Below are 11,039 nucleotides of genomic sequence, written 5' to 3'. Positions count from 1 at the left end.
CCAAGTACTTCCATGATCGTCAGAATCTCAATTTTGTCGTGCCGTTTTACGACTTTACGGACCAAATTGACTGGACTGATTCCAATCGGCAGAATCTACAATTTTACGATTCAGATAGTTATAATAATTCTACAATTTGCGATCTTACTACAGGTCTTCCGGTCCGATTTAGAATCTGTGATTTTAAATACCTTAAGTACTACAGGTACAAAGTTAAGCACCAGTTTTGATTAGAACACACATATAAAGGTAGCACACAGTTGTCTTATAATAATTAATGGTGCAGCAGCACAAATGATTCTTAGCATTCTCTTTTTGCTAATATAATCCCCGCCAATTCAGTTGAACCTAGCTAGGCTGTGATCAAATAGTGGATACTGTCCAATTTAATTTGTATTAACATTTTTTTTAATTTCCTTTTGTAGTTTTAAGCTTATGATTGTGCACCAGGTATGCTAGGAAAATCATTCCCTGTTTTTTTTTAAAAAAAAGAAGACATGTGGTGCTAATCTAAACAAAATAGACTAATCTCTGTTAAGTACTTAAGTGGCAATTTCTGCGCCTCACCTTTGACTAGATCCAAACAACTGATGTGATCGATTCATATCTTGTCTGACGTTTCATGGCCGAGCCGAGCCGAGCGCGAGTCCATCATCGCCAAATATTTCTATGGAAATTTAAACTTTTTCGCATGGATTTTGGACACTACTGTGAGAGATTGATTATTCAACTTGAAAGAAAAAATGAAAGCTGTATATGATCTAGATAGATTTCTCTGGTGACTATTTTGTTCCAAGAAAAGAAAAAGGATCTCTCAGGTCATTATCGCGACTAGAATCCGAAGAAACACCTTGGTACCCTAGCACAACAAATTAATCGCACTAATCAACTCCCCAAGGTCCTGGAGGAGGATGGGTTTGATTTGTTGGCTTCTTGAAGGATTTTTTTTATTTTAACCTATTTAAAATTAATATTTTATTGACAGCACGTTGAAAACTAAATTTTCAAAAACTAGCTCTTTTGATCACATTAAAGGTATTGATGTGATCCCCACATATGTCACACCAAACTCTTTGACGTGACCAAAGCGCCACGCTGGCACGGCGCCGCGACAGCCAACTGACATGGCAGGCTTGAGTCGCGTCAGGAGTCTTAACAGGACCGGTCGTGATTGAGGTGTATATAGAGGGCCGCATCGGCCCTTCCCTCTTGCACACTGTTCTTCGTTCTCCCGTCTCCCTAGACTGAGCGCGCCGACAAGAGTCTCATCGGCCAATCCTCTATCATTTGGGTACGATTCAAAGTAGATTTCGCGGGGACGTGTCCTAGTAAGATAGCTCGTCCATTCCCTCTATCTATTTTCGTTTTTTTTTTTGCTTGCATTCTTAGGTGAACGGTAAGTATGGTTTAGTATTTTGGTGATAATGATCTACAAAATTTGTACATTTTGGGTTAGATCGGTGATTAAATATCGTGTTATAGATGTATAGTTACGTATTTGTATCGTGTGGAATTTGTTGCATATAATTATTTAAGCATAGGTAATTGAGACATATATGGTTAGGCTCCATGTATATGAGCAATGTATGTTCTTCTACATATGAGTAGTTTTGAATTATTGTGATAAAACAATGAGGCGTAGGGATTGAAATTGATTATATGTAGAATTTGCATGTGTTACGTATTTTTTATATGTGAAATATTTAGATAGTTTGTGTAGATGAACCAGATTGTTCTCGTATTTTATTATGGCACGGATAATACAAATAGGGAGTTTGATAAGATGAGGGAGCATGTGTTGAAATTTGGGAGTCCGTCTTTTTCGATGAAATTGTTGCTCGTGTTAGGTTAATTATGGATCTTAATGTGGATGAAAGTGATATAACCGTACTATGTAAAATATAGTTTTATGAAAAAAAATGTAGTTTTGTTACTAAAGGTATAAGTATCTGTAGTTTTATGAAACTCGTCTCAGAAGTTATAATTTTATGATAGTTAAGTGTAAATAGTTATTATTTTGTAAAATTTACTTATTTTTGTAAAAGAACACAATGGACTAAGTAGGTAGGTTGTTGACCTATATCTATATGCCATGTCTTTTGTCTATAGGGGGTGATGACCGATGACTGACAAGATTCGCAGGAAAATATTTGCAGCTAAAACAATTAGTCCACTTGCTAAAAACTGTTCTTTACATAACATATATAGAGACATTCTGATCAGCATTATTTTTCATTAATTATATTTTTTCATGTAGTAATTTTTTTAAGTACTAGTTTGGTTGTTGAACAATGAGACCAAAAGTGATTTTGATTCAGATTACTAAACTACCTCCCTTCTTGCATTGTGACACCACAGAATAGATGGTGCCTGTACGTAAGGATTGGCATCTTGGGGCCGGGGTGGTCACATGCATGTGCGGTTGCAATTTGATGGCCATTGCCATCAAACTTAGTAATTTGTAGGTGATTAAGGGTGCAGCTTGAGGAACCCCATGTGATCCCATGGCCATAAGACGCCAACTATTTAGCTACGAACTCCATGCCCTTTGCCATGTAGTGATCCAGAAGCTTATGGCATGCATGCAGTGATCCAGAAGCTTGCCATGCATAGCCCATTTTGTTAAGGAGAGTAAGTTAGCTCCATGTTGGCAAGGTCAGAGCACGTACATCTCTTGAGTTATGATCTAAACATATTTATCTAGCATCATCTCTCTCCTATCAGCTTCTACTTATCACTTAGTACCCCTTTAGAGGTACTAAAATGGAGTTAGCACTAGTATCAAACTTTAGCACTGATGCTTAGATCGCTTAGCACCGTTACCGACTCATTGAAGATTTATCTAGCCATAAGTATAGTTTTAATAATTAATAATAATAAATATAGACTAATAATTGTGTTGAGAATTATTAGTATGTTGTTCCATAAGAGATGCATAAGTGATAAAATATGGATTAGTTGAGAAATGTCATGGGATCAAATAAATGTATCGATGCCATTGAGCTCTAGATGATGCTTATGAGATAAAGGAGAAGCATATGAAGATTGATAATAAAAATGAAGATCAAGTTACTTGTGAAGATCAAGTGATTTAAGTATAAAATTATCAATTAGATTTCACAGACTAACTCATGTGTTTTAGGATTGAGAGTGGGTTGGGGTTAGGTTCTATAAGAAGGCATGTGTTGAATTGATATATTTAATATACCAAGTTAGAAAAGTAAGATCAAGATAAATTTAGCGAACAACTTATATGATTGATGCTTATAGTTCATGCCTTGATAGTGAACCAAATGAAGATGACACGAAGAGTAAAGTCTCATATGCTTTGTGCATGGAAAGCTATCAAGAGAGCTTCATTAAGCTTCCGAAGATTGAGTGAAAATCAAGATAGAAGCGAGGATGATCATCGTCATCAAGAGAAGAGGAGTTGATGATGAGCCTTGAAGAGCTATAAGAAGCGTCAGGGCTTGGATGATGTGTTCGTCAAGTCTGATGAGATTGCTCAAGGCAAAGGTATAACTAGAATAGGTTTTATAGTTTTATCGAACTCAAAAAGTTTGATGGGAAATCGGGTTATAGGATCAATAGTTGTATTATCAAAAGGGGCTGCTAAAAGCATTGCTCAATTGTTGTGTTGAGTGCTCAAACTATATGCTTAGTGTGAGATGTATTTGTATTGAGAGTGCGCTTTACAAGTCCGGGGTATCTAAAATGTATTTTAGAACTAACCCTTTGTTGTTATCAATCTTAGTGGCGGAAAGTGGTTGCGGCCAAGCCTTAGTGATAGTTGGCATGTTCCATGTGGTACCTAGCTTAATCTTAGAGATTAAGCTTTATACAATGGGTGAAAGTATTCGAATCGGTTTTCGGAGTGTTCTTTATTTTGATCCAATGTGGTTGAGATCATGAATTCAGTAAGAAGGTGTAGCCCTCTGAATAGGCTTTTCATAGAGTCCGAAATCATCGAAATCGGATATTATGATCAAAAGTTATCGTCATTTTCTAGAGTATCAATTGTGCTAAAATTGGAAGTTCCGGTTTTGGACCGAAAGTTCTGAGTTAGTAGTTTCGGATTCAACTCGGAAGGAAGCTCTTGGTTTTGGTTTTTTTCATGAAACTGGAAGTTTCGGTTTTAGACTGGAAGTTATAAGTTCGATTCACTTTTGAATAGAAGAACAATTGTAATAGTAACTTTTCGATCTAAGGACCTGGAAGTTCTGAATAGAGAATTATGGCAGAATGCTCTGTAACGGCTAGTTTTTTAAAGTGAGATATTTATACCCCTTTGCCTCCTTGCGTGGGGCAGAACTTTGGAAGTGGTTTTGCTACTTTTTGTGGTGTTTGTGAGAGGTGTTAGAACTCGGTGTTCCACCTTTGAGTGCTCATCTTCCCTCTCTATCAAGATTTTATGAGAATCAAGCATTTGTGGCTTAGTGAGGATAGAGTGAGGTGTGTAGAGCTTGGGTTGCTCGTACGTGTCGTATTAGTTGCGTGTGTTTAAGCACTCGATGTTGATCGTGTGCAAGTTCAGGAGTTTGTTACTCTTGAAGATCATCGTCTCCTAGACGGTTTGGTGGTGGATTGCCGGCGATCTCCTCAAGTGAAGACTATGAGGAGGTCCGGAAGTAGTTACGGAACTCACCATCTCCAGAGTGGAGGATGAGTTTGTCAGAATAGAGAGGAGTGCATGTGCAACATCATGAGAAAAAGGGGTGAAAAAGACCTGGCTTAAGTGTACCTGAACTTTCTCAACGGAGACGTAGGATATCGGTGGATATCCGAACTTCGGTAATAAATCATTTATCTCCATATTTTCTTACTCTTGTGCATTACTTTGATATCCATGCTTGTATACTTATTTGTATATGCATTGAGCAAATTTCATGATATTTAAATATGTTTTTCTGAGCTGATCGAAAGTTTTGATGGACAGTATCAAAACTTCTGATGAACAGTAATTTCAGAACTTTCGATTAGAGTAATTGAATAATCTTTATCACACCCTAGGATTGTAACATTCACACACGTTTAAGGTGATTGTGTATTAGTCGAGTCTAGCATATTTAGATTTTTCATTTGTAAAAAAATTATTAGTTTATTTTCCACTGCAAATTTAGACTAAATAATAAAAGAGATTAAAGTTTTATAAAAATAATTATTCATCCCCATCTAAACAATATCATTATCTTTTCACTCATTTCTCTCTTTCTTACTTCTCTTAACACCGATAGATATACATGCTCTCACAAGGCAAGACAAACGGAACACTACATTATTTGGTAGTGTCTATCTGTCATGGAGCGAATGATAATTGCCAAGTCCAACAGCTGAACAAACATCCAAGTAAGGTGATAGGGCAGATAGTTGGACCTGTCATGGGCCTATGGCTGTTAATTTGTGTTGAGCCTACAAAGGGGATTGGGTTGGGCTAAAAGGTCTAACTTGGCCCTCTCTCTCTCAAAAAGAAAAGAGAACCGCCTCTTGAACACTAGCGTTTTTGTCACGTCCCGAAATCCATAATTGTGTGTTTTAATCCTAAAACATGCAATTTCAGCTTCATGTTCCAGTTTGGGTCACTGGAGCACTTCACTTTGAGTCAATGAGGTGGGAGAAGGAAAAACTAAGAGAAATAAAGGAGCTGGAAGCAAGTCTGAACTTTCCTCTAGGTAAATGGGGCCCACTTGGGTGGAAAATATCTCTCTATAAGTGGGCAACAGCTCTCTCTCCCCTCAAACTTGCCCATACGTACTCCTCACCCACTCCACCATATAAGGCTTTTTGAGGAAGCAAGTTGGAGTTGGCTGTCTCTCTCACTCTCTCTCTTAGGCTCCCTTTTTCCCCTTTGGATCCCTACCTCTGGGAGCAAGATCAAGGTACGTATGTGGTACTCACGAGACCACCAGCTCAAGGACTACTCGTCCATCCAATTCATTTTCAGTTTCCCCGAAGGAATTCGAGCTGGTTCTGAACTTGTTTGGTGTTCTTTGGGGGAAGCAAGGAAGCAGCAGTTTTTCCTCTCTTCTCCAAGCCATTTTCCGTCGTTTCCTCCTTCAACTGGCGGTCACCAACATCAGCAAAGGACCTTAGGTGAGTCTGCTAGGCTCCCATGGCAAGTATGCTCATTTTTGGTTGGATAGATCTTGAATCTGGAACTAGGGTTGCAAAGTTCTTAAAGTTCTGCAGTCTGGGAACAAATGAGGATTTATGTGGATTTGAGTTAGGAATCATGTTGCTAGGCGGTTGAGCAAAGTCTAGACCCTGTACACCCTTCTAGGCATTTTTACTTTTGATTTAGAGAGACTCCCAGGTTAGTTTAGCTCAGTTTTTCCCTTCGTAATGGCTGCTGTTCTGGAGCTGCGCGAGGCTGATTTTACTGTAGCGCTGAGTACTGTTCACCCGAGCACCCTGATACTGTTCACCCGACGACCCCCGGGTACTGTTCACCCGAGCACGAGCGCAGTCACCCCGAGCACTCCCGAGCACCCCGGGTACTGTTCACCCGACGACCCCGGGTACTGTTCACCCGAGCACGAGCGCAGTCACCCCGAGCACTCCCGAGCACCCCGGGTACTGTTCACCCGACGACCCCCGGGCACTGTTCACCCGAGCACGAGCGCAGTCACCCCGAGCACTCCCGAGCACCCCGGCACTGTTCACCCGAGCACCCCCTGGTACTGTTCACCGAGCACCCCCGGGTACTGTTCACCCGAGCACGAGCGCAGTCACCCCGAGCACTCCCGAGCACCCCGGGTACTGTTCACCCGACGACCACCGGGTACTGTTCACCCCCGAGCACTCCCGAGCACCCCCGGGTACTGTTCACCCGACGACCCCCGGGTACTGTTCACCCGAGCACCCGAGCACCCCTGTACTGATTCACCCCGAGCACCTGAGCACGGTCGATCCCGAGGACCCCGGTACTATTCACCCGAGCACCCCCGGGTACTGTGCACCCCGAGCACCCCCGGGTACTGTTCACCCCGGGTACCCGTGAGTACTGTTCATCCCGGGCACCCCGAGCACGGTTTATCAGGCTTTCCTGATAGCTGATAGCTTGTAAAATTCGTAGTTAATTCGTAGGAACTCCAAACTTTTTGAGACCACTTGGAAAATTCTGGTTTGGACAGTACGATCTTGGAATAATGTTGTCATGTATTGTGGAGCATATTTTTCTTACATGATCGCATTTCATACATGCTCATTACATTGCACGCGTTGCTCTCTGTAGTGAACGCCGATCCGTCGATCCCGGAGGCCGTGGGCGATCGTGAGGCGTCCCACCTTTCTGATTCAGGGCAGCAAGGCAAGCATCGTTCATATTGCACCGTGTCTACTTGAAATTTTAATATGTTATCTACGCTTATGTATACATTGCATGTGTCGGGTACTGAGTTGGGTAGAACCTATGCCGATGCATTATCCCATTTCGGTCACGTGTCATGTGTTGTTCCTAGGAGCCTAGTGGTGTCATCGAGGTCTAATTTTAGTTCGCTATGCTTAGTGGTACTTAGGCTTTCCGGTAGAAGTCGACGACGGCGTCCACCGTTGTCGCGAGCCTAGGACTTATTACTTGTTCGCACTTATGGTTGTGTTGATGATGAGTCGGTTTGGTGAGTGGTGAGTTGAGACGAGGTGTGGGCGGTGTTAGGGGTGTCATCTGCTCACGAGGAGTCCTCAGGCAGTTCGGGGAGGGAACCCGGACACCGTAGACCGCTTGCACCGGTTAAGCACCGATCATCGGTGTAGTCGGCTTTAGCACATACCTTACTCACCACATGCTGATATAATGGTAGGCGAGCCGATTACCTTCGCAGACGTGGTCATGTGGGCCTCGTCATAGACGGTGTGAGTCCGGTTTGAGTCCGGGCTTTTAGCGGTATTAGTTTGCTCGGGGAGTAGTTCTAATACCGCCTCGCCGAGCTATGGTTGATCCACATGGTTGGGCCTGGTTGGGAAAGGTTGTCACGGGTACCCCCTTGTGCGCATCTTAGCGGGTGGCACAAGCCGTATGGTCCCTGTGTCGTGTGGGTCCAGGAGTATCCCCCTGCAGGGTGTATAATCAGTTCGAACTGCCGCGCTCTCGGTCATGAGCATCGCTATCGCTTATCTCCACCGAGCGACCATATTTTGGTCGTAGAGTTTCGATGTGGGTTGTGGCATGGTTGGATTGGGGTGGTTTGGTCGGTATGTGGTTGGTGGTTTGGTGGGAATGGTTTGCTTTTATACACTTGTTGTTATATATCTGTTTTGATCAGTTGGTTGGCAGGGTTTGAGTCGGTGGTTGTTTAAGTCAGTTGCTTACACCTAGAGTCTAGGTTGCTTACTGCTTAATAAACTTAAACATGTCTTAATCCTTGCTACAGCTTTAAATGCATGATCCTTGGAGTCGAGAATATATATACTCATACTGTGTAAGACTTGCTAGTACCTTCGTACTAAGGGTGCTGCCCTTAAGTTGCTTCCAGGTTCGCAGGTCGGCGAAGAAGAGGCAGTGTTCGGCTACTTTGTGCCTGCCGATCAGGGTGGCGGGCAGGAGTAGCACCTTCTACTCCGAACTCGGGCGCTTTTGGTATGGAGCCTAAGGGCATACGGCTCCATACTCTTTTGTTGTATAGGTTTTTCTTCCGCTGCATAGTAGTTGTTGTTGTTCCTCTTTTGTTGTAAATTGTGGAAGCAGTTGCTTGTTTAAAAATGGTAATCCAGTTTAATTATTTGCTCTCTATTAAACTGTGTTGTGATATTTGAGTTGGAAGGCATGTGTTCCGATCCTGGGCACAAAACACGTGCCGGGACTACCGGAATGGTATTCTGTTTAATCGTCGAGGTTGTGATTATGACTAATGATCCTCCTGATGATTAATTAGAATACTATTTGGACGGTTCCTCACAGTTTTTCTTTGGAAAATAAAGAGTGGTGGCATGGTACCGGCCTCTCAGGTGTATAAGATCGGGGAAAATGGCATAGAACCTTTTCGATCTCTCCTTTGCAACCCAGCCAGTACTACTGTCACTCTCAATGCCTTATTTCCTATGTAATATCTAAAAAGAGAGATAAAGTAATAAATTAATATTAAGAAACAAGTTTGTAATACATATATACATATTGTTAGTTTTTTAGAATTCTCAAGACAAATTTATTATCTCATGTTCATTTAGAATTGCTTAAAGAGCTAGTTTATATTATAAGAAACAAGCTTCTCCTAGAGCATGTGCAAAAAGCCTCTTTCGTCATTCCCTATCTACAGTAGCAAAAGGCAACCCATACACTGATTTCAAGAATGAACGTCGATTTTGCTGGAACTCCTGCCTCTGCCGCCTCTCCGGTGGCTGGGGTGTAGGGGTTTCGGCGGATTAACGTCAGGTGCAGCTTTTAGGGTAGTTAGTAGTTTGTTTAGGTGTAGATTTGGGTGTTAGGGTTCCCGGTGGAGGTGTCGGTGGTGACTTCATGGGGCTTTTGTCTCTCCGAGCTACCTGGGGTGATGGTGCCTTCTCCAGCGAGGTTTCCAGGCAAGCTACGCGAAGTCTATATTTGTGTTTGATGCGTTTAGGTGGGGTGATCTTCATCCCCGGGTTTGTGCTTTGTTGTTTTTGGTGCCGGTTCTCACTCTGGTGGCGCTGAAAGTTCTGTTTGGGCTCTCATCCTTGGTGTTGAGGGTGGAGGTGCTCGTTGTGAGTTTCCTCTGCTGGATTTGGAGAGGAAGTTGTCAATGTCAGTTCGGAGTCTACGATGTGCCCCAGTGGGTCACAAGGGTGCTAGATTTTGCGGCTCCTACAATGCTCAGGCTTCTTCATCAACGCCGGCAGGAGGACTGGAAGGAGGAGCACACCCTGCTTTCGTCGATCTTCGCTGCTTCGCGCTACTGCATCGATGGACAGACTAGTGAAGGCCGTCAGAATGGAAAACGATGGCAAGAAGGATCGTGGTGTTCTCTTTTGTATTTTCTTCTGTTCCGAGGGTGCTCTTTGTAATTCAGGGACTCTCAATATTTAATATAAATCCCCTCTTACGTAGAAAAAAAAGAAAAAAGAAAAAAAAGAAACAAGCTTCTCCTTTCTCATCTTTAAATTACTTGCCACATCTTTTTTTTAGATGGACACTTAATTAATATATAAAAAACTAACATTTGAAGTGGTATAAAATATAGTATTTTCTTACTTACGAGTTGACACCTTGTTGGTCCCAGCCTAATTAGAGCTTAATTTGCATATCAAGAAGCTATTGTCGATAATAAACTTGTTCGGGATGGCAACGAGTTAGATCAGGACTGAGTGGAGCAAAATCACACCCGACTTGAAACTCGATAGTTTTGACCCGACCCGAATTCAAAATGACAAATGTGTGAAAAGTGGGATCCACGCTCATCGGTCGGGGAGGCCAGGCGAGGCAACGTGGAGGGGGCGAGTGCCACTGTGCCCAAGTGGCAGCAGCGGGGTAGAGAGTAGTGGAGCAGTGGAGTGTGGGCTGGGCCATATTGACCGGTTGGGTTGACATGCGGCTTGTTCGGGTGATCCTTGGGGGTCCAAGTGGACGTTGGTAGAAACCCGTGCCCCTACAATTCGGATATTCAAACCGTTAGACCCGTTAACAAGACTTAACACCTGAACTCGTACCTATTTGTTGCAAAACCCATAATCTAGCTGCCATCCGAAGCGTAAACGTACCTGCATGCAAAGTGCTTAAGAAGCACGAGATAATTTCGCATGTTTTGTGGACCGGAGCGAGAGACCAAGCAGGAACCAAGCTGTAAATTATAAAAAATATGATGGATGAAAAGTCGGGTCTGGGGTGCAAAATGTCACTTTCTTATAGCCTATTTTGCTACCACGAATTCATTCGCTAGCCAATGCGGAGAGGACTCGTTCGTTCATCTTGGACATAGCGGGTCAATGCGAAATAGACCATTCCCCTCACGAAAATAATATGAAATAGACCATTCCCCTCTCGTGCATGGATCAGCTTGGAACAATCTTGCAAGGATATACTACTGAGAATGTATAATCTGCAGCAGATGTGAGAGGCTTAGGCATCAACACCC

Source organism: Phragmites australis, chromosome 1, assembly GCF_958298935.1.
Source record: "Phragmites australis chromosome 1, lpPhrAust1.1, whole genome shotgun sequence".
NCBI lineage: Eukaryota > Viridiplantae > Streptophyta > Magnoliopsida > Poales > Poaceae > Phragmites > Phragmites australis.
This window is presented reverse-complemented; position numbering follows the sequence as displayed.